Source organism: Rhinolophus sinicus, linkage group LG03 (assembly GCF_036562045.2).
Source record: "Rhinolophus sinicus isolate RSC01 linkage group LG03, ASM3656204v1, whole genome shotgun sequence".
Lineage (NCBI taxonomy): Eukaryota > Metazoa > Chordata > Mammalia > Chiroptera > Rhinolophidae > Rhinolophus > Rhinolophus sinicus.
In genome coordinates, this window is record NC_133753.1 from 107395993 (window position 1) to 107419145 (window position 23153).

The window sequence follows — 23153 nt, forward strand, 5'->3', positions numbered from 1 at the left end:
GGTTGGTGAACACATCTGCCTGCCAGGAGGGTGACACAACCCCACCTCATGGGGGCAAAAGCTCCTGCACCCAGGACCTTCTGGACCTCTCCTTATGTATCTTGTCATCTGGCTTTTCACCTGCATTCTTTAATATCTTGTGTAACAAACCGGCAACAGTAAGTAAACTGTTTCCCTAGGTCTTATGAGCCACTCTAGCAAATTATCAACCCTGAGGAGGGGGACATGGGAACCCAATTTAAAGCTGCTCAGTCAGAAAAGCAGGTGACAGACAACCTGAGGCTTGTGATTGGCATCAGAAGTAGGATGTGGGGGAGGGTGTGTGTGTGACAGTCGTGTGGGACTGAACCCTTAATCTGTGGGATCTGATGCTATCCTCTTCATCACTGTGTGGTGTGGAAAACCCACACACCTGGTGTCAGAAGTGTGAGTGTGAGAGTGAAGGAGATACAGAGTTTTTCCTAGACAGCCACCTAAAGGGAACAAGGGACCTCAGTGTAGAGAAGCTACAAGTAGAGGTTTCACCGAGTCCCTCGTGCGTGAAGAATAGGGAAGTGACCAGCTGGAATAGAGGTAGATTTGACTTGGCAGGGGGAGAGTTCCTGAAGAATGGAGGGCGGGGGTGTCCCGAACGACAAGAAAAGGCCCACATGAGAAAGAGGGGGCTTTAGCCAGCTGCCAGGTCTGGGGACCTGAGCACAACACTGCAGCAGCGCCAGTCAACAGCAATGGCCTCCACTCCTTCCCTGCGCCCCAGCCGCAGCCCCTGGTGGCTCAGAAATCACAGCGATAGTGCTGGAGAAAGAGCAGGAGAACCAGGTGGGAAAAGACAGACATGCCAACACCTTCCCTAATTGCTGGCTTCCCCCTACAACCTGGGTCAGGCCCGGGGGCCAATAGAAACGGTAACGTTAAATCAAACTTGCAGTTTTAGTCAGACACTTTAATAACTAAATGGAGACTGTGTTATGTAGCTTAAAGTGACTGTAGCACAGACTGTTTTCACTGTCTACGAGTGGCCAGAGAAATCTTCCTATATTCTCCCCTGACGCCAGGGGAAGAATAAAATTAAGGGACATTGGGAGACAAAGCTGACTTGCTTTATTTCAAGAGTGTGTTTGTTCAATTTAAGAGTTACATAAAATTGTAAAATATTGAAATGAATGGTAATCGAAAAAAATTGAGACGTACTTCCTTCCTCTTGTTAGAACACTGTCTCTGTGCTCTGAGTAGGGACACCATATCTTGGGGGCCATTAATAGCTGTAGAGTTTTAGCACCGAAAATGGAATGGTCTAAGCATCCACGAGGTAACCCTGCCCACCTCCCCTCTGAAGGCTTTGTGGGAGAAGCCACGGCCTGGTTAGGGGAAGGGACAGAAACTCCTGCTGGCAGTGGGGGCATAAATAGTCTCCTGTGGCTGCCCTTTCAGAGGACGCGTGGGGTTTCTGAAAGTTGGAGAGACCTGGCCCTGCTTGTATCTTCTTCCCCAGATGAGGCAAGTAAGGATAGCTGTGGGGCTGGCCAGGCTTTTCTCTGGCTTAGGGAGTGAGGGCCGAATGGAGAGGATACTCTGAGGAGCAGGCAGGCCCAAGAGATAGCAGAGAGCAAGCTTCTGAGTGTCACCCCACAGCAGGGACAACCTCCCAGAGCTCCAGGTGCCACTGGATTCTCACATGCCTCCAGGGATAAGGAGGGGCTCTGAAAACATGACAGGTGGAATTTCTTCACTCTGGTTAGGGAAACTTAGAGCCAGATTCACTGTGATTGTGAAGTGAGTCCATAGCCACTCGGGAAGACAACCTAGTTTGGCTATGTCTAAGCTCTGAGCATGTAAGTGAAAGCCACAAAAAGCAGAGGTTAGAGGTTTTCACAATGGCTCAATATTGATTAGTTTGATCCTTAAATTGAGCTAACCTAAGATGAGGCTGGGACACAGTGCTAATTCCACAGTTAGTCTCATTCTCCTAGGCTTGATTCTATTTCCTCTACCAGCATGGATTCTGGCTGTAGAGAAATGTAATTACTTCATCACTGCTGCCCAGTGCACGTTGCTCTGCCCTCCTGTGGCTGCGTGGGTCAGGCCAGCCTCTGCATTCGGGAATGACTCATTGCACTTCTCCTCATCTCTTTCCCTTCCCATCTGGACCTCTGAATGACTCTTGATTTAGTTCTCTGGTCCAACCTCTCCCCAACTCCTCCTGTGTATCTCTTTTATTCTCGCACGACTACCACACTCACAATACTTCTGACACCAGATATGTGTGAAGTTTTCCCCACACCAAGCAATTGTCTGTGACACCAGCTGGAAGTCCTACAATTCAATTCTGACTGGAACTGTAGTTAGTGCAGACCCCACAGGTTAAGGGCTCAGTCCCACGAGACTGCCCCTCACTTTAGACACAAAGTAGTAGGTCCCTAGGTTACCCACAACTTATGTCTGACTTGGGTACAAATTGGAGGTTCCCATGATTCCCTTCCTTGGATACAATTATTTGCAAGAACAGTTCACAGAACTTGAGGAAATACTTAATTATGTATATTATTTTATTATATAATAAAGTATGTGGTAAGGATACAGGTGAACAGCTATATACACAGGGTAAGGTCTGGAAGGGTCATGAGTGCAGGTGCTTCTGTCCTCTTGAAGGTAGGGTGTGCCACCCTCCTGGCATATAGATATGTTCATCCACACAGAAGCTCTCTAAACCCTGTACTGCTGAGATTTTTATGGAGGCTTCATTGATCATTAACAAATTGATGCTCATGACTGATCATTAACTCAATTTCCAGCCTCTCTTCTTTTCCCAGAGGTTGAGGGTGGAGTGAAAGTTCCAAGCTTCTAATCATGGCCTGGTCATTCTGGTGACCAGCCCCACCCAGGAGCCCACACAGAGTCACCTCATTAGAACAAAAGACACTCCTATCATCTAGGAAATCATAGGGCTTTAGGAGCTCTGTGTTAGGAACTGGGGTCAAAGACCAAGTATTAGAACAAAAGATGTTCCTATTGCTCTTGTCACTTAGGAACTTAAAAGGGTTTTAGAAGCTCTGTGCCAGGAACCAGGGGCAGAGACCAAACTGTATATTTTCTATTACTTCACACCTGAATTTTACACTTGTATGTAAAACTGATTATTAAACTTCTCATTTGGGCATATAATGACCATCCCAGATTTAGTCCAAAACATAATTCTTAAACTTTCACATTCTCTAAAACAAGCAAAAATTTTTTCCTTTTTAAAATTAAATGACCAACAGTTAACCCACCCCACTCTTTATCTCCCAGCCTTTGTGTTTCAGCATTGGCAATTCCGCTCCTCCAGCTGCCCAAGTTATCTGCTGGGAGTTATGCTTACTAGTTCTCTTGCTCACATTCCTTCAGGCTTATTCATCAGCAAGTCCTGCTAGATCTACCTTTTAAAACATCCCGTATCTGACAACTTTTCACTGCCTCCACATTACCCATCATCACTTTTCTTCCTAACTGGTCTCCATATTTCAACTTCTTCCTCTCTGAGTCTGTCTCCCACCCAGGAGCCAAAGTGACTATGCAAATACACAAATTGGGTCATTGGTCTACTTTGTTCAGAACATTCCCATGGTTTTGATTCATATTCATTAAAGTTCAACAAGGATACAAGACTCTACTATGTGCTACATAATTTGACTTCTGTATTAGTGTCCTACTGCTGTTATAGAAAATTACTCACAAATGCAGTGGCTTAAACACTACAAATTTATCTCCCATAATGTTGGGGGTTAGAAGTCTAAAATCAAGGTGTCGGTAGGGCTGCGTTCCTTCTGCAGACTCCAGGGCAGAATCTGTTTCCTTGAACTTTTCCAGTTTCTCTAGGTTGCCTGCATTCCTCCTTCATTCTCCCTCTTCTTCCATCGTCAAAGCCAGCAGCATAGCATCTCTCCTTCTTTAACCTCTGCTTCCTTGTATCTTCTTTATATCTACCTGGCCCTCCTGCCTTGCTCTTATAAAGACTCTGTGATTACACAAACCCACCTGGATAATCCAGGGTAACACCCCATCTCAAGGCCTTAACTCAATGCTATCTGCAGAGCCGCTTTACCATGCAGTGACACAGAGTTGCAGGCTCCAGGAGAGACATGAATGTCTTCGAGGGGCCATTATTCAGCCCGCCACACCTGGTCAGCTCCAACTTATTCTCCGGATCCCTATTTCAACACTTTGGCCAGCTTGCCAATCCTGGATATAGTAAACGTGTTCTAGATTGCTGCTAATTTTTCAGAGGTCTTCCCTTTCCATCCAATTTAGAATAATACTCCCTCCACTTTATTCCCTCACCCTACTCCATTTTTGTATGACCCTTATCATTTACCTGTTCTATATTTATTTGATCATTTACTTTTTTCTCCACCACACTAAATTCTATGAGAAAGTGGTTAGTCTCTCTCTCTCTCTCTCTCTCTCTCTCTCTCTCTCTCTCTCTCTCTTTCACACACACACACACACACACACACACACACACACACATTTTGTTCGTTTACTGTCATATCCCAAGTATTTGAAAAGTGTGTGGCACAAAATAGGTACTCAAAAGTATTTGACACTGTATGAATAAAGGAATGAACCCCTGTTTGTTTAACAATGTGAGATGGCAACAAGAATGAGAAGCTACTTTTAGAAAGTCTCAGAACCCAAGAGCATTTTAAGTCCCTAAATTGTAAATTTCTCTGTTTCCCTTCCTCCTATTTATTCTTAGGAGTACAGTGGGCAAGAGGTAATGTATCCTAAACAACTTGTACAAGCAGTGTTGAGATGACCTGGAACCTCAGGCTGTGTGAGCTCCCTACTTTCCTTCCCTCCATCAAGGCACTGGACATGGCCAAAGTGTCCCCCCCCCACCACCACAGAACGCCACAAAAATCAATGGAATGGAAAACAACAAAGGCCACAGACCCTGGGGGTGGGGAAGGTGGGGGAGGTGGGCACTGGGGCCATGAAGTCCCCATACTCCCAACTTGGGCCAAGTTGGTCCCTTGGTGGTGGTAGTGAATGCTGGAGACAGTAACTTTTAAAAAATAATACTGTCTTTCTCTTATAAAGTGAGTTCTGTTGGGGCAGAGCGAGTAAACTCAGGGAAGTGCTGAGCTTAGCACATAAACTATAAACAAAACAAATAACAAGAGTGAGATGTGCTGACCTGGAGCAAAGGCATTGCCAAATGTTTCTGACTATTACAAATCCCTGGCTCTCCATCCCTAAGATTCTATTTTCATGCATTCCCCTCCTTGGGGAGAAATTCACAGGAGCATTGCAAAAGTTGCTGTACAGCCTCAAAATCAGGAAGGAACCACAGAAGTAACATTTCCATAGTAACAGGCTCAGAACCATCCTGGCTGCCAGTAGAATGTGTTGATGTGATCTATTCCAGCAAACATAGCCACAATTTTAAAATGTGAAGTCAATCTGAAGGTCCAAGAAATAGCTAGCTCAGAAGTTCAGGGTGGGTTCCCAGTCCTAACAAACAACACAACACAATTTTAACACACATCTATAAGAAAGTAGCAAGTTTTCTCTGCTTTGAAGGGAGTGATTCATCATCTCTGGTGACCTACAAAGCCCTCACCCGGAGGCAAATGTCCCCTGTGGAACTTCATTATTAAATCCAGCTGGGTCCACATGACAACTCAAAGTCATGGCAGCCAAAGTGGAACATGCTGGCCTGAGGCGCCCCTGATGGGATTCGGCTGAGCCCGCCTTTCCGTTCAGTGTCCAACGTGTCAACCACTCCTGCTTTTCCTTAACAAGTCACGTCCTGTGTTGAAAGGAATTAAGATAAATGTTCATTTGCTGATTCATTTACTCATTCATTCATGCAATGAATCAGCAGTTATTGCGTGCCTTCTGTTCCATGGGTGTGGTATTAGGTACTCAGGATCTGAGAGCACTGTGAAGGGGTACTCGTTCTTGAATAATTTACATACTACAAAGGCAGAGAAACATGTAACAGGACAACGAAAATATGGCAATGCCAAAATACGATTAGGTACAAGGTACTGTGGGAACTGAGGAGAGAACATCTACCTCAACTTGGATCTTAGAAGAAGAGAGAGATGCTGCTAAAGGAAAATTCTTAACTGAGGAAATTCCAAACAGTCTCCAATATGTGAGGCGTAAGAAGGATGGTGTGGATGGGAAGGCCAGGGGCTTTGTGGTGAGGTGGGTATATAGGAGGACAGCTGTGTGAGGTTGCCAAGGCGGAGGAAGGTCTGTTTCTGCAGGACGTCCAAACTCTACTCAAAGGTTTGGGCTTGGTCCCTTAGGCAATGTGCACTGGCCATACACCACTGGCGGCCCTTTGGCCAGCAAGGCCATGACTGTGTCTGCAGTTTAGGAAGTTCTTGGAGGAAGGGAGATCAGACTTTGCGAGAATCAAAACAAGAGGTAAAAAAACGCAAGAACTCAAGACAGTAGCAGTCAGGTAGAGAGGGAGGATGCAGATCAGACATGCATAGAAATTTAGAGTCATCAGAGCTCGGTGACAGGCTGGAGATGCAAGATAATGGAGAAGGAGGAGTACAGGATGACAATCTTACCTTGAGTGACAGAGAGAATAATGCTACTGATGGTGTGTGTACAGGATGCATTGTGTCAGGGCATATCTGATGGCAGGAAAGGTGAGTGGGCTGGAAAGGCAAGATAGGTTCAATCTGGGACCTACAGAATTTGACCTGTCTGTAGGACAACTGTGTGAATATGTGTATTTGGAAAGTGCAAGCAGAAGACTGAAGCATCGGACTGAAGTCTGGGGTTGACGTAGAGCTGACGGTCATAGAAGTGCCAGGTTCAAAGCACGGGCTTGAATTTGGGAGAGATATGAGAAAAAGGCTGAGGAGCGGGTCTGGGCAATAGACATACTTAAGATACTGGAAGAAGATGAGAAGACTGAGAAAGAACAGTCAGACAATTTAGGAAGAAAAGTGTGTTATAAAACAAAAAAAGGAGTGACTGCTAATGGGTACAGGTTCATTTTTGGGGTGATGAAAATGTTCTAAAAATGATTGGGATAATGGTTGTACAGCTCTATAAATATCCTAAAAACCAATGAATTGTAGACTTTAAGTGGGTAAAATGTATGGCATGTGAATTACATCCAGATAAAATTGTTATTTTTCAAAAAGGAGAAAGGAGTTTCAAAAAAGAAGGCAGTGAGTATGACTTGGAGCCAAACGTACAGGAAGAGAGTTTGAGTTGACCCCTTTGGAGGACAGTGAAGGCGGCGCTGGTCAAGTGAAGGGACAGAAACCCTATGGCAATGGGTAGAAAGAGAAGAGAGTCAATTGTTTTTAAGGTCAGTCAGTGATTAGCAAGTTTATAGGTCAGGAGTCAGGCGCCCATAGGTGAGAAGTTGAAGAGAAGTGGCAGAGAAAGGATGAGCCATGGATGCAATCCCAGAGGAGAAAGGAGGAGAGGGGCTGGGATCCAGGGCCTGGACCCCTCTGAAGCCTGTCGGAAGGAGGCCTCTGCTGAGAAGGAGGGAAGCAGCAGTAATAGCCTGGAGCAGCAGTTGCAATGGAAAGGGTGAGAAAGGTACAGGCAGGGGACCAAGGCAAGAATCACAACCCAGAGCCTGGGACTCAGGAGACACTGAGAACAGGGATGTCTGATTGCTTTAGAAAGAAGTGGCTCACGTTAGGGTCTACACTTTGGGCAAGCTACAACAGTGCCTGATTTAGAGAGTATCTGAGTTGAATTCTCCTCTCTTTACCGTAAATGAGGGGAGTGAAAATAAGAACAGAACTTTTAGGAAAAGATGCCAAGATGGGCACATCCACTAGAAGGTGCCTGGGAGGTCACTGTGCATTGGGGCCGTGCCTGCTAATGACGCTGGGGTCCAGTTCACGCCCTGGGTCCCCAACCAGACATAAGGTGGAGCTCAGCTTTCTTGTCCTGTTTCCCTCAATTCCTGGGCAGCTGGCACCCTGTCTCTCGCCATGTTGTTTCTCCTTTATTCTATCAATACTCGTTAAAGTTGTTAAAGACCTTCTATTATGATAGTGACACATGCTTATTATATGAAATAGAGAAAATTATTAAGCAAAATAAGCACCCACAATATTTCATCCAGACATAACTACTAGTATCACTTAGCATATTTCTATCTGATGTCTTTCTATGCACCTAGGGTCCCCTCTGAGTTTCTTTCATTCTTCTCATTTCAGGATTTGAGACTCTGGGAGTGGAATGGCAGACTTGAGGAGAGGCTGAGGAAATAATGTTGGACCAAAGGTCATCTTGGAGACGATCAGGCGTTGTCCATCTCCCAGGGTGTTGCCCAGATAAACATTATGAAGTTGATAAAATATCCCAAGATTTATCAAGCTTGGAAGAATGGGTCTCATATTCTGTCAAGCTCTCCAGGATTCAAAATCCCGTAGCTACTAAAACTGGGTTCTGGTATCTGATATCTTCACCATATTCCCAAGTCATAATTGTGGGGTTCCCCTTAATGACACAGCATCTCCTTAGTCATATCCTGTGCATTTATTTACATAGGGGTTTATTTCTGGACTAACCTATTGTTCTGCTGATTTCACTGATTCAAATACTATAGTTTTATGTTTTAATATGCTGTTAAACAAATCTTTTTGTCTTTAAAAGTTCAGCTTTAATGACAAATACAAATAAATCTTAATTACTCAACTTAATTTCTTCTTCATATTCACAAGTTTTTATTCTTCTAGGTGGAATTAGAATACATCTGTTATTGCATTAAAAATTACATTGAAATTTTGAGGCAGATTGCATTAACTTGTGCATTAACTTGGAAAAAATCTGTATCTTTACTATATTTATTTTGCTTAATAAATATAGTAAATTAATAAACATTAATCAATGTTTATTTTAGTTCTCAGTAGTTTAGTTTAAGTTACATCAATTCTGTATATTTCTGATTCAGGTTATTTCTGTGTGTTTCATATTTTTGTTGTTATTAGGAATGAACTCTTTTCCCATGTTCTGACTGGATCTTTGGTATAGAAGAAAAACTGACTTTGTAATATTTATGTTGTATTTGACTACCTTGCTGAATTTTCAATTGTAGTGTTATTTCTAGTGGTTCACTTTACAATCTTATCTCATTTTAATTGTTCCTCTTGTTTTTATTTCATTGAATTACACAGAACTTTTAGAAGAATTTCAAGAAATTATGATGATCCTGATTTTTCATTTGACTAATGATTTGTTTTGGTTTTGGTTTTGGTTTTGATAGGAATGCTTCCGTGCATCACCTTTGGCTAGGTTGATTTTCCTTTCTTCCTGATAAAAATACGATTTTCTCTCATGGGGATTGGATTCTGATATAAATACTACACTTATGCTACATGGTCACCAGAACTCTCTAAGAGCTGTGGTAGAATAACAAAATAACATGAAGGGAACCAAATTACCTTTAAAAGAAGAGACTTGAGAAGAAGAAGTATGCTTTCCAGAAATGTACCCACTGAGGCTGGGATTCATTCCATTCAGAAAACCATGAGACAATTATTTTAGTCAAGTACAAAGCAATACATAAGTAGCTCCACAACATCATTAACTTAGGCTCTAAACTGCTTGGAGAGATGCTATAGATTTAAATGATTAATAAGCTTGGAACTACACTGGCCATAAAAATATCTTAATATGCTTATTTCCTGAAAATAATGATCCCAGTAAGCTATCGAAAATAGGAGTAGGATGCTTATATAATGCCTGCTGTGTCTCACAAATCAATTGAATTTTACAAAGGGCACCGATTATTATTAAAATGACACAAACACTATGTTTCCATTTCAATTATATGCTTACAATTATTTTAACTGCATATTCATTTGGAGTCATCACCCAGATGTTAGAAAGGATGTGACTAGATTGGGAATGTCCTGTACATTTCTTTGCAGGACACTGAGCCTCATAGACAGTATGAATACTTGAAAATCTGTGGCTATTAAACTCGACAATTGAGGGCTGGTTTGTCACAAATTATCAGCTCCCTATTATTTCCGTGTGTCTCCAGAGAATTTGTTTCTCTCTTGCAGGCTCAGCACTTCCTAATGTTTAAGAAGAGATTACATTTCCCAAAAATAGCTGAGTCAGTTAAAATGGAATCAGCTTACAAGTCCTGATGCAACAGTTCCCAAATTCTTACTAAAATACTTGTGAAAGAACAAAAACAATATACACTGAAATTAGACCAGAATCTTGAAGGAATTCATAATAGAAAGACTGTAATACTGGATTATCAAGCATAATAGGAGGCTTTGTGTAGCTTCCCCCTCTATAGGATGAGAGGAAGGAGGAAACGCTTTGGAAAACCCTCAGCATCTCCCTCAGGCCATGAGAGCCACAGAGTAAACCAACAGCAAAGCTGGCCCAACACCTTAGGGTTATTATTTTTTGGGGATTGTTTGTTTGTTTGTTTTGGGAGGGTCTGTTGGCCCCTCCCCCACATTCACTTCCACCTTAACTTCTTTCTCTTCTCTGTCCACACAGAGCCTGCAACTGCCAGGTAACTCTCTGCGCCCAGGTAGAGGAAGACTGCAAAGTTTTCTGGGAGGAGGGTCCTCACCTGTGGAGCACTACATGTGAGCCAAAGGTGAGAATGGAATGTGCAGAGATTTTTTTTCTGTACTTAAACTTTTTTTATTTTTCAGGGAACCAGGAAATCAGTCTATGAGAAGAACGCATCGCCGTTCAGCAGAACATTAGTGGGTGAATATTTATTGAAAACAAAGCAAAACAAAACCCTGGAAATTTGCAAGCAGTCCTGGAAGTAAACGCACCCTCCAGACAAGGATATATCAGGGTGATTCTACCAAGCGCCCAAAGGTCCAGGAAGCAGAACCAAGGATTTGCCACTTGGGCTGTGTTGGTAAACACGAGCTCTGCCTATATGTTTTCCTGCTCAAGGATGAAAAAAATAGAAAACAAAAATCCTATATTGAACCTAGAGAATGTTACTGTAACCCAAGGTAAAGAGAACATAAATGTGAACACTCAGAGTAAGCAAATATCTTTGAAACTAAGTTCCTAAGGAAACAGAAGGAAGAAATTTGAGCATTTGCTCAGTATCAACAGGATGCAAGGAGACCTCCTTTGGGAAATGAGGAGAGGGGCTGAGGAAGATAATATCATTCTAGGCCTCAAATATTTCTGTACAAAATTCTGTTCAAATCCAATGTCCAGTAAACAATCAAAAACAGTGTGGCATATGAAGAGAAAACACACCATGAGTCTGAACCAGTAGAGACAACAGAGAACCTAAATAGACCTGCAGAGGCTTCAATATTGAGGTTACAGTCTATAAAATAATGAAGTTACAGTCTATAAAACAATGAGGCTCACAATGTTCATGGTGAAATATAATAAAGCAAGCTTGACAATTCGGGCAATGAATTAGAAACTATCAAAAATTACAGACATTGCAAATTAAAAAAAAAATAATAGAACTAAAAATTATAATAACAGCAGACTCAAGACAGCTGATGAAAAGATACATGAACTGAAATATAGGTCAGAAGAAATACTCCAGAATGAAATAGGTAGAGGTAGGAGAGTATAAGAGATATAAAGGATACAGTGAAAATATCTGACATAAGGTTAATTCCAGAGTTCCAGAAGGAGAGGGGAGAGAGAATGGGGAAGAGGCGCTACATGAAGATTTAGACTGAGATATGGAATCCAGGATTTGAAGGAGCCTAGCAAAACCCAACGAAGATACATAAAAAGAAATCCACAATGAGACACATTATAATAAAACTGCAAAATTCAAAGATGAAACAAATTCCCCAAAAGCAGCCAGAGAAAAAAATGAGATTATCCTCAAAGAAGCAATAGACTGACAGCTGACAGAGTACCCTCAAAGAAATAATACTCAGAGAGTAGTCTTAGCAACAATAGAAGCAAGAAGACAAGAATAAAATAGTCACAGTGAGAATGAGAATGGGACTGCCTAGAAATTTATTACAGAAATAAGGGGTATGACCATCAGAAATTAGGAGACCAAATTGTAATTATTGAACTCTATATAATACTATATCTATAAAATCTAAGAGACTCAGATTCAGTAGGATTAATAAAATTCAGCAGAACCCAATGGCTTCTCTACAGCCAACACTAAAATATAAAGAAAAAACTTCACTCACAACACACACACACACGTTACCTCTCTCTCCCTCTCAGATACCCCCCTCCCTGCCCCTGCACACACGCCTTTTATAAAATGTCAAGAAATAATGCTAACAAGAAACGTATGGGACTTCTATGGAAAATAGTGAAAATCTCTATTGGAATTTGTAAAGGCAAAGTAAATATTTAGAGAGCCATTCCACGTTCCTGAATGGCAAGGACCTGTATCTTGAAGGTGTCAGCCCTTAAAGTAATTTAAGAAACACCCCAATGATATTTATTTTGGAATTAGAAAAAATCATTCTAAAGTTCATATGAAAAATAAACAGGGAAGAATAATGTGGGAGGAATGGATCTCCAGATTTTAAAGGATATAATATAGTTCAGAATAATTGACATGATGTGACAACAGCAAAATAATCAACATAAGTACCAATGGCACAGAAGCTGTCTAGACATTACATAAAGCACATTAGGATATTTGATTCTCTGGTGAAAAAGTCGACTGAAATCCTCATTGTGTAAATGAAGGTAAATTCTACAAAGGATTGAAGAATTTAATGTTACTAAATCAAACTAGAGACTGAAAATTTGAAGGATAGGTAACGTTTAAACTAATCACTAGACGAGGAAAAACTTTAGTCATAACAGCAATGGAGTAAATAACAACATAAAAATTTCTAGACTTGTCAACTTAAAAATGTTTAAACTTTCTCAAAAACATGAGAAACAAAATTAAAACACAAAGAAAAGCTTGCAAAATGTTTTCCATGACTATGACAAACATTTAACATGCCGAGTATTGGAGTTTTATGGATATAGATCAATAAGTAAAACTTATAATAATAAGTTACTTTTATATATCAATAAATAAAACAAGGTCACAGAAAAGAAAATGCAAATAGTTATATTTATCTTAAAAACTGACAGATTTAAATGAGAAACTTAAAAAATATAAAATTGGCAACACTTTAAAAAAAATCTAATGTTTAATGCTGTGAAATGGACACCCTCAACGGCATCTGGGGGCAGTGCTCTTCTTGGTAAAGCTTCTCTGGCATGTTCTGTCCATCAACTAACGTAAATATTTTATGCTATGGAGTTTGGCAGCAGGTAAGCATAACTTCACATTTTCCAAGCTTTGAAAGTAAGGTTCAGATATAGACGTATTTCCGGGGCCAGGAGCCAGCAGGCTGTAAGTGGGGACTCAGAGCCGGAACCAGACATGGAATGTGTGGGGACTGGGATTGAGAACCCAGGGAGGAACACAAGAGGTCACTGGGGTTCCAAAGCCCAGGACAGCAGACCCAGGTAAAGGTCAGGTTAAGATCAACGGGCACAAAGTTTCCGTTAAGCAAATGAGTGAGTTCTGGAGACCTGCTGTACAACATTATACCTACAGCCCACAGTAATGTAATGTATAGTTACAATATTTTGAGACGGTAGATCTCATGTGAAGTGTTCTTACAATAGTAAAATAAAATAAACAAACAAAAAACCCAGCAACCAAACACAACCTGGGTCCCGAGCCAGGAAGACAGCGTATAATGATGACACGTTAAAGCTGAGCTCATTCTCTGACTCGGCAAGTAATACGGCGCAGGAGCGACAGACCAGGCAGCTGAGCGCTGGGAATCCGTCAGCAACAAGACTGACTAGTTAGTCCAGCACTGAGGGGCTGAGGGTGTCCGGGGGAGGCTGGAAAATTAAGATTTAAAATGTCCCCCAAACATAAAGCAGGCCAACAGACAAAATAATGCAAGTTTTCGTGAGGGTGATGAAGGAAACACAGCATAGAGAGGGTTAGGGTGCGGTCCCAATTTACAGAGTAACACAGAGGGCAAGGAGGTGACCATTAGGTCCCTCGGGGGCAAACGGGGGCATAGAGTTCCTTCTGCGGAGAGAAAGGGCTGTGTGCGTTTGCAGCCTGCAGCTCTGCTCCACGTCCTGCCTCGGTGCTTGCTGGGTGGGCGGGAGAGTGCAGGCCTGGCGCAGGGGACCAAGGGGCCTCCTTGCGCTCGCACCCCGTGCCAGGCCCTGCCGCCGCCTGCCGGGGAGCCGGCTGTGCCGGGGAGCCGGCTGTGCGTGGGGCTTGTGCGCGTGCTTCCTCGGGCCTTTCCTGCCGCGGATAACTGAACAGTTAAGCGATTGTTCACCACATAGACCATGGTCCAGGGAGGCACTGCACAAATTGCTAAATTAATTTATTTTTAAACAGAAATGAGATTTAAAAAATTAATAAGGTCTTGATGTGTTTCACCGCATTCATGAGAATGTGGCGCTTCTGTCCTAGTGAAGCCGTCATTACGCATTCTGTGTGGCCAAACCAAATGACACATTGGGAAGGAATTCTAACCGCAGCATCTTTTTCTCCTTTGCAGTGACCGTCCACGCCTACACTAGGAGAACCCCAAGTGGGCCGTCAACATCATCAGAATATCGTGGTGGGTAAGAACCTGGTTTGGAGACGGAAAATGACGACGACTCTAATTTCGGTTCCTTTACTGTGCTACTTTGGGGCCTCGGTTTCCACGTGTCTAAGAGCGACTTTGCCAGGTCTTGCTGAGAACTAAATGACTTCTTAATAACGATACTAGTTCACCTATGTTAAGCACTCACGCGCCAGCACAAAGGTTAGGATTCTCTGTAAACAAGAGAGTTCTCACATGTAAACGTCCCAGGAGGTGAAAACTATTCAACACCGTGTTCGAGCTCAGGTACATAACGTGCAGAGCGCACACTGCTAATCTTCTACCGGTCTATGAGATGACTTGTCCAGCTCTCATGTTGTATTCAGAAGTGTTAGATCTGAAGATATTCTGTCACCAGAGATAACAGACTACCAAAAAGTGCTTGTGTGCACATGCAGACAATGTGAAAAATCGCTGTTTTGAATTAGAAATATTTTCTATCCCAGACTTTTGTGGACTGTAGGTTTAGGCTTCCAATTATTGTCCTAACCATTTTTACTTGGTTCTGTTACACTGTAGACACATGATTTTTCTTGGCTTCTCACTTCACATCTGCATTTAACTCAGCTCAAATCCTGTTTTCTCGCTCTCCCCTACTGACCCACGTTGCCCGCAGCCTCCACCCAGAGTTATCCCATTTTGGGCCCGGGTCTCTAACAAATCTGAGTTTCAGGAGTTGCAAAGCTTTTCTCCTATACTTACACCACATAATTTATTTCAAAAATCATGCTGTTTTATTTGGGAATTATTTTTCTTCCAATTTAGACCCAATCACGGAGCATAGAGTCTGATTAGGAATAGCTACTTTCAATGCCAAATGGAGACAGGACAGAAATAAAAAGTTACCACGGAAAGGTTTCTGAGGCGCCTGGAAAAGACCAAACCGGAAGGTGACCTGGGAGGTCTGGCCAGGAATGGAAGATGAAAAGTCCTCAGATTTAGGGGAAAAGCAGACATGTTAAAAGGACACTATGAAAGGCACTGAAAAATAAATATAACAATGCAAAATAGTTGCTTTTGATTCAAAACCCTGTCTTCTGTGTCTGACTTAGTATCTTTAGCACGTTCTGAAGAAGTTGGAAAGAGATACACACAGAAATATCCTGCTCATTCTGAACTCTGCAAGGAGTCTGAACTACGTAAGCCCAGAGGTTGGAGCTGGACGATACGGAGCCACGCGTGTCCACCCCTTACCGATGAATCAGCTGGTGATTTGGATTCAGGGGTAAATCAGGGGATCACACACACACAGACACACACGTGTGTGTCTGTGTGTGTGTGTGTGTGTGTGTATGTATGATTCTTCTTTAGGAAATCCAGCACTTCCAAACAAGCTTTATTTATCAGACATAACTGCCTTGAGATAAAATCATGTATGTGGGGATAGATATGTGTTCCTTGTACAAACCCACCATTGATTTCCTCCTTTACCCAAATACTCACTGACTGATAAACAAGCTGGCTGCTACTAGAGGCATTGTGTGTCTGACATCCCAGGCACATAGGCTTCTTATCCAATACTAATCCGCTAAATCTGTGCATCTCAGATTGATGGGATGAAATTAGGCAGATGCTTCTCAACAGGATTGGGATAAAATGACAGACTACCCATCTTTTCACCATACTTCTGGTGCTTCAAGTTGCAAGCCAGATTCCTCCCCAAGTGCCATGTTGGGACATTGGCCATTGCTGGGCCCCCTTTCTCTAAACACTCTGAAGGGCACTGTGTGAACATGTGCATTAGTTAGAGAGTTAGGTCATGCTGCTATAACAACCACAGGACTCTGTTGATGACCTGGGTCACCCTTAGATACCCAGTTAGAGTTTCCGTTACTTTATGATGCTGCTGTAAAGGCCTGAGGGCTTGCCATGGTAGGGGAAAATTGTGCAGAGTCACACACCAGCTCTTAAATGCTTCCATCTCAGAAGTGACAAACATCACTGCTGCTCAAGTTTCATCAACTAAATCAAGCCCTATGGCTACATCTAACTTCCAGGGCATAGAATTATTCCTCCTGTGGGCTGGAGTTCAAGCCAATCAGAGAATATTGTTGAATAGTAGCTGTGTCTACATGGAGAACATTAGTTGGTTCTGGCTGTTCAGCGTCCACACCTAATGAGCAGGTGAGCCACACTGGGCCAACTGGATGCTCTCTCCAGGAAGTCCAGTGCACTAAATGCTTCACCTGGACAATCCCAAAAGACATGTGTTTACCATGCAACATCAGTGATGTAGCTGGGTCTGGAGATTAAGGTCTCCCAAGGACCTTCGCTCTTGAATGATGTTATGCAAGAACAGAAAAAAAAGGGGCTCAGTCATTCCAGCAGTCTCCCCTGCTAATACTGTCAGTTATTTTCCACAGTCCAGTCACCCTGAAGCTACCCTTGCTTCTTGCTTTCTGCCCCATTTTTCTCAGCCTGCTTCTTTGCTTTCCTATGAATTTTGAGAGCTACCAATACTCTCCCAGTATGTTTCTTTTATGCTTAGTAAGAGTTGGTGTGTGTTACTTGCACCCAAAATTTTCACAAACAGAAAATAGAAGCTGAAAACAAAATGTCCAGCTGATATGATCTGCAGGTACTATGAGATACACTGTTGGGTGTGCACTTGCACGGGGTAGGGGTAGGGGGCAGGGGGGAGGGAGATGGGAAAGGGCTTGAAGGCAGGGAAATTGGATTCCAGTCTCAGCTCTGTCACTCGTCTTGCTGTGTGAACTTGAACGAACCCCAAAAATGATCTGTAAAATAAGGGTCTGGGACGAGCTGATCTTCAAAGTCCTTTCTGGCTTCAGTGGACCGTGACTGTGTCATTTGGGGTTTGCTGAAACAAGCACAAACCCTGTATTTTGGTCTCTGATTGAAACCAAAACCAGGCCCCTTTGATAAATAACCTGTCAACTCTACAGATTCATTTGGAATCACATTAGCTTAGGAAATCACAGATTGCTGAGATTTCACATTTGAAATGTGCAGAGGTCCTGGCATCTATCTGAAGACACGCCATGGACCCTGGGACTTTGCCTCAGCACCAGGGGTGGCATTCAGTGCAAGTTATCAGGCCATTACTCATCTGATTTCTGTTTATTGGGCACTACGGCCTTTAGTTTTTTGAGATTATTAGGGGTCCTTCATTTATATATCAGCTTAGTACCCAAGAGGCAGAAGAACCTGACATGTCCAGAACATCGTGATATAGTAATATCAATAAAAGTAGTGACTACAAAACCCCCAGCTCTCTGTCTCTGGTTAGAAGAAGCCCAGGAGTTGGGCAGAGAGAAAATCCTAAGTATTTCTCAGCAGGTGGGTGCACAGATGAAAAAGTAGATGACTTTCCCCATGAATAACGTTCACCTCTGATTGAAATTCTGTCCAGAATAAAAGGGTGATGATGTGCTGAGATATGAATGACACTGTATCAGAACGACCTCTCTATACACATTATTCTTCCTACATTTAGCCAAAGCAGACTCTCTCTAGCGCTTACATTTATTTAAAAAAAAATTTTTTTTTCAAGATATCCTGCACTGGAGAAGTCAGGATGAAGACCAGGCTCTACTGGTGACATTTTGCCTTTCACATGCACAAAGGGCTTCACCGAGTCCTGCAGACCATGGCGGGGGACCTGGGAGGCCACTGGTCCTACAGGCTGTGGTCAGAGGGCACCGTCTGGCTGTGGGTTTTTTTTCATCTCTACCTGAGTAGACAGATCTGGGATCTTGGCCTCTACACCCGAGGACTAAACAAGTAGGCCCACATTTTAAAGTGGATTGCAGTGCGTGTTACTCTTCTGGATGAGGTGAGAAAAAAAGACTTGAGCAGCTGAGCAGAAGAGATGTCTGGTTGCCCAGAGATTCCAGAAGGTCCTTACAAGCCAGGGCCCTCTGTGTGAAATCTGAGGCTTTCTACTGGGCACAAAGTACTTATGGAATGTGCCCAGCAAATGCTTTTCTGAACTCCTGACCTCAGTTGAAGATAGCAGATACTGTGCTCTGTGAAAACAAAGTGCTGGGCAATCTGAGGGCATGCTTGCTTTAGTGCTCTGGTTCTCGCGTGTTCCAAATACAGTTTGCCTTCTTATATGGTTGCAACGGTTATACTTGCAGCAATTTAAAAACAGAGAAACCACCCATGCAAAATAAGTGCATGTTTGTGTTTGCCCTCTGAAATGTGATGTCTTTAACGCAAGGCAGGGAATGTTTAAACGGTCTGCTTTTCTCTGTTTTGGTTCTCAGCTAGACTCACAAAGCACATGAACTGAGTTCCTGGTGACCTTGGCGGGAGAGAATGAACCCACGAATTTGGCAGAACGGAAGGTATGTCCCGGCAATCCGAGAAGTCACACAGCCAAGTCAGGACACTGTGGCTTTGGGGGTGGGGCGGACCCTCTGAATCCTGAAATGCGTTGTCCAGTGATTCGTTATGGCCTTAGCTCTGGACCTGGCATCTCTGAGTTACGTTTTTCAAGGCTCGGTTCCAGGACATCACCTTGTAAAAACAATGCACATGAGATTCTCACAGTGTCGTCAGCTAAGCCAATGCTGGAACTGAACCAGAAGTCCTGGAGCGAAGGTGTGGGGTGCTGAGCTGGGGACGAGCCAGCACCTACACAGTGGAGGTGGGAGCAGCATCCAGCACATACATTCACAGATGATGAACTAAAGAGTATTTCCCATTAAAGTCTGATGCTGAGACCAGATGTGCAGTCCACCAGGGCAAGCCATCTCTTGTGGTTGCTGCTGACAGCTTCCCACCGGGAAGGACAGGTGAACGCCTGAGGTGACGAGAGCAACGGAGGGCTTTCCAGGTGGCCGTGGAGGCTGACTTCTATCAGCTCCGACTTCCAGCAGGGAGTCACTTAACTGTGCCATACGGGAGGTCTCAGTGCCTTGGAGGTTAAGTGACTCAGGATTCTGAGACCTGGCTTCTGAAAGCTCCCCTAGTGGGGAGTTATTTAAAAGATCAAGGTTCAGCAACTCCCTGGGGCCAATATTTTAACTCAGGAGAGAAACAGTGTTTATTGCATAGGTGCCAGTTATAGAATTCGGGGGCTGGCTTCTCTTTATCACGGCAGAGCCACCCCATCTCTCAGTACTTTCCGAGCTGCAAAAGGCTTCAGTACGCACTGTCCATTAGATTTTCATCACAGGCCTGTGAGGACAGGACTCAGGAATCATCTGTCTCTGGTTTACAGGAGAGAGAACTGATGTGTTGATGCGAAGTGTCTGGCCCGAGATAACAAGCTAGTAAGGGGCAGAGTTGGAATTCTTTAATTGGCCACACTGTTTTTCCAAAAATCAAGTTTACAAAATGCCTCCAACAGGTACTACGGATATATACTAGTACTAGTATATACATATAGTTTAGCGGTAATAGGACATGGGTACATGGTAACATCTGTGTGGTTGTTTAAGGCAAATCATGAAGGGACAAGGGTCTCTGGTGGACAACTTTCAAGAAGGCCTACATTGTCTCCTCTTTGTAATCTTAATTCTCTATTTTAGGCCTAAATCTCACTTTCTTACAGGTTCAAGCTCCTCGGCATAACAAGAGATGGAGCAAGGATTAACTCCAAGCAACACTAGTACTTCCTTAGACATGAGAACATAAATGAAGCCATCTCAATGTCACATCCTTTTGAAGACAGGTGAACCAATTAGATTTTTGACAGTCTATCTCCTTTTTCACTTCTTCTCCTAAAAATAATCACATAAGTCTCCGAAAGCAAATATCTGGGAATAAGGACACAGCCTGGCAGATGTCTTAACAGCTACAAAAAAAAAAAAAAAGGGGGGGGCGGGGGTGGTTGATGAAAAAACAACAATTTGACCAAGAGGTGGAACAGGGCTCTGGGGCCAAAATACTACCTTTAGGAGACTGCATGGGATCACCAGGGACATAGACTTTTCCAGAAATATCCTCCCAACCTCCAGAAACAGGGGACACCATTATCACCGCACATATGTAGCAATACACCTATAGAAACCAAAAAGACAACCCAAGTCCCACCAGTTGTGGGGATAAATTAAAGCAATAGTGCAATAGTGTTTCTTTTCCTCAGCCTGGCCCTCCACCCACCCACAGCCTAGCAGATCTCAAGATTGCCACCATAGTGAATTTACATAGAAATCACGGCTAAGGAAGAGTTATTTTCTTGACATGGATATGACACCTGAGCCAAGATAGGACGAGTTTCAGGAGTCCAAAGAGTTATGCTTATTAAGGTTGCCTAGGATAGCAGCATAAGGAAGACAATCTTGAGTCTGTACGAGAGGCACCAATGTATGTGGTGGTGAGTCAAGCACCGTCAGTCCAAGACTGAAGAGAATCCTGGGGGGTAAAATGTAGATCCCTTCTCCAGAGGAGACAGTGAGTCAACTACAGTCAGCAGAGGACAGGGTTGAAGCAAATGGGAACGTTTTGAGTATCAAGGGAGAGGTTGGAACCAGACCACACCAGGGAGGAAAGAACGGCTTGGGGGAGAGCAGTGTGGGTGCTGAACAAACCTGAGTTTCTTTCCCTGGGTAGCCTCCTGAAGTGGTGCCACCCCATTGTCTGGGGACAGCTGGGGTTCATACCGGACTTCACCAGGCAGCCAGGGACAAAAGGTCCCATGTCCCACCCTATACACAGTGGAAAAGGCAAAACCCAAGACATTTCACTCTAAAGATAATGGAAGTCACAGCCCAAACGGGAGCACTGAGCTTGCTCAGAAGGTGCTTCCCTGAGATTTGGAAACCTTGAGCCCAGAGCAGCAGAAGCACTGACTTGTCTCGTGATCGATGGTATAGTTGGGACTGGGATGGAGAGTTAGGGAACTGAAGAAGTCATTGGGGGCCAGATCAGGTGAGTAGGGAGGGTGTTCCAATACAGTTATTTGTTGACTGGCTAAATACTCCCTCACAGACAGTGCCGTGTGAGCTGGTGCATTGTTGTGATGCAAGAGCCACGAATTGTTGGCGAAAAGTTCAGGTCGTTTTTGTCTAACTTTTCCATGCAGCCTTTTCAGCACTTCTAAATAGTAAACTTGGTTAACTGTGTGTCCAGTTGGCACAAATTCACAATGAATAATCCCTCTGATATCAGAAAAGGTTAGCAACATCATTGCAACAAGTTCGCGAACTTAATTGTCAGACCTCATATATGCTCTTACCACCACTGTCACCAATATTAAAACACCAGACATACCCATGTGTGCTGCCTGAGTTGATTATTTTCATGGGGACGTGAGGAAAAAAACATCTTTTGCCATCTTTGTCTAGCTCAAGACTCTCAAAGAGTTGTCAGGCTGATTACTGACAAAACTGTTCCCTTTGAAAAGATGTATCTGTGTGAATCCGGACTCCTCAATCTTGGCCTATACAAGACTGACACTGAACAAATACATTTACATCTCAGAGCTTTAAGTTTCTTCATCTGTAAAATTGGAACAGTAACTCTACCCTCGTTGGGTCTGACCATAAGGAGGTGGTATATGTGGACAACTTTCTCACCAGGAGAACTGAGGCACGTGGAGGTTTTTGCTCTTTTGTTTTCACACATAAGCACCAGAATGGGAAAACCTGGTGGGGGGTAGTCGACCATAGGCCTGAAATTCTTGAAGAAGATGTTAGAGACAAAGAACCCCCTCACCTTCCCAGGCAGAAAACGCATGTCCCCAGAGGGTGAGGGCCAACCTGAACCAGCCTATACCAAGGACACCAGCTGAGTCTCAGCAGAGAGGGGCCCTTCTCGGTGTCCACCAAGTCCAGTCACCAGCCCCTTTGAATCCCATCCATCTCTAAGGCCATGCTCAAGTCCTCCCTTCTTTCTGATATATTCCTAGACCTCCTCTGTTGCAATTTCCATGGTTTCTCTAGTCCTCCCACCTTCCTTTGTTTGTCCCACTATATAGCACACTTATAGTTTTCCATAGTTTATTATTTGTATGCATCTTGGGTTGACCTTCCTTATGAGACTTTGGAGAGCAAGGAGTGTGTAGTTTTCATCTTGGTGTCCCTTACACTGCTCTATTATGATATCTGCTTTTCAAATGAAGGTTATTTCAAACTCTCACCTCATCAGCCGTCTAAAGCCGATCCTATAAATAAGCAGTGAGGGCAATCTTTGCAGTCACCACCTAATGCCTGCATACTGAAATGCTTACCAGGCCTCTTGTCTTCAGATTCACCGCCCCAATTCATCTTCTATAAGTACCATTATTACATAAATTATTTAGGGTTCTGGGAAGGTGGTTTTTTTAGACATGAGTCTGCCATCTTCCATAGCTGCTGGCATCTAGAATGAAGAATGCTTTTCTCCTCAAAACAAACAAACAAATAAATAAATAAAACTATTTAAATTTCCCACTCAAAAATCTTTTAAGGACTTCACTGCCTACCGAATACAAAACTTCAAAGCCCTAAAGGGGCTCTCCACCAGCTAACTCCAATCAGCTATTTAAACTAATTTAACCCACCCATTCCCAAAGCAGTGAGGCTAGGTGACTCATTCATCCACTCATTCATTCATTCATTCATTCACTCATTCATTCATTCATTCATT

The 23153-nt window shown here is 43.2% G+C and overlaps 1 protein-coding gene and 1 long non-coding RNA gene across 12 annotated transcripts in view; one reads left to right on the forward strand and one right to left on the reverse strand.

Annotated features, from left to right (window-relative positions):
- LOC109436895 (uncharacterized) lies at positions 1-22827 on the forward strand. The gene is made up of 7 exons (XR_012494942.1): positions 1-158; positions 8199-8433; positions 10507-10609; positions 14523-14589; positions 15665-15837; positions 18845-18925; positions 20137-22827. It is a non-coding gene; the product is annotated as an uncharacterized LOC109436895 (long non-coding RNA).
- The window catches only part of CALN1 (calneuron 1), a 631046-nt gene that overhangs the window by 91087 nt on the left and 516806 nt on the right, over positions 1-23153 (reverse strand). The gene's annotated exons all lie outside the window — the stretch shown is intronic.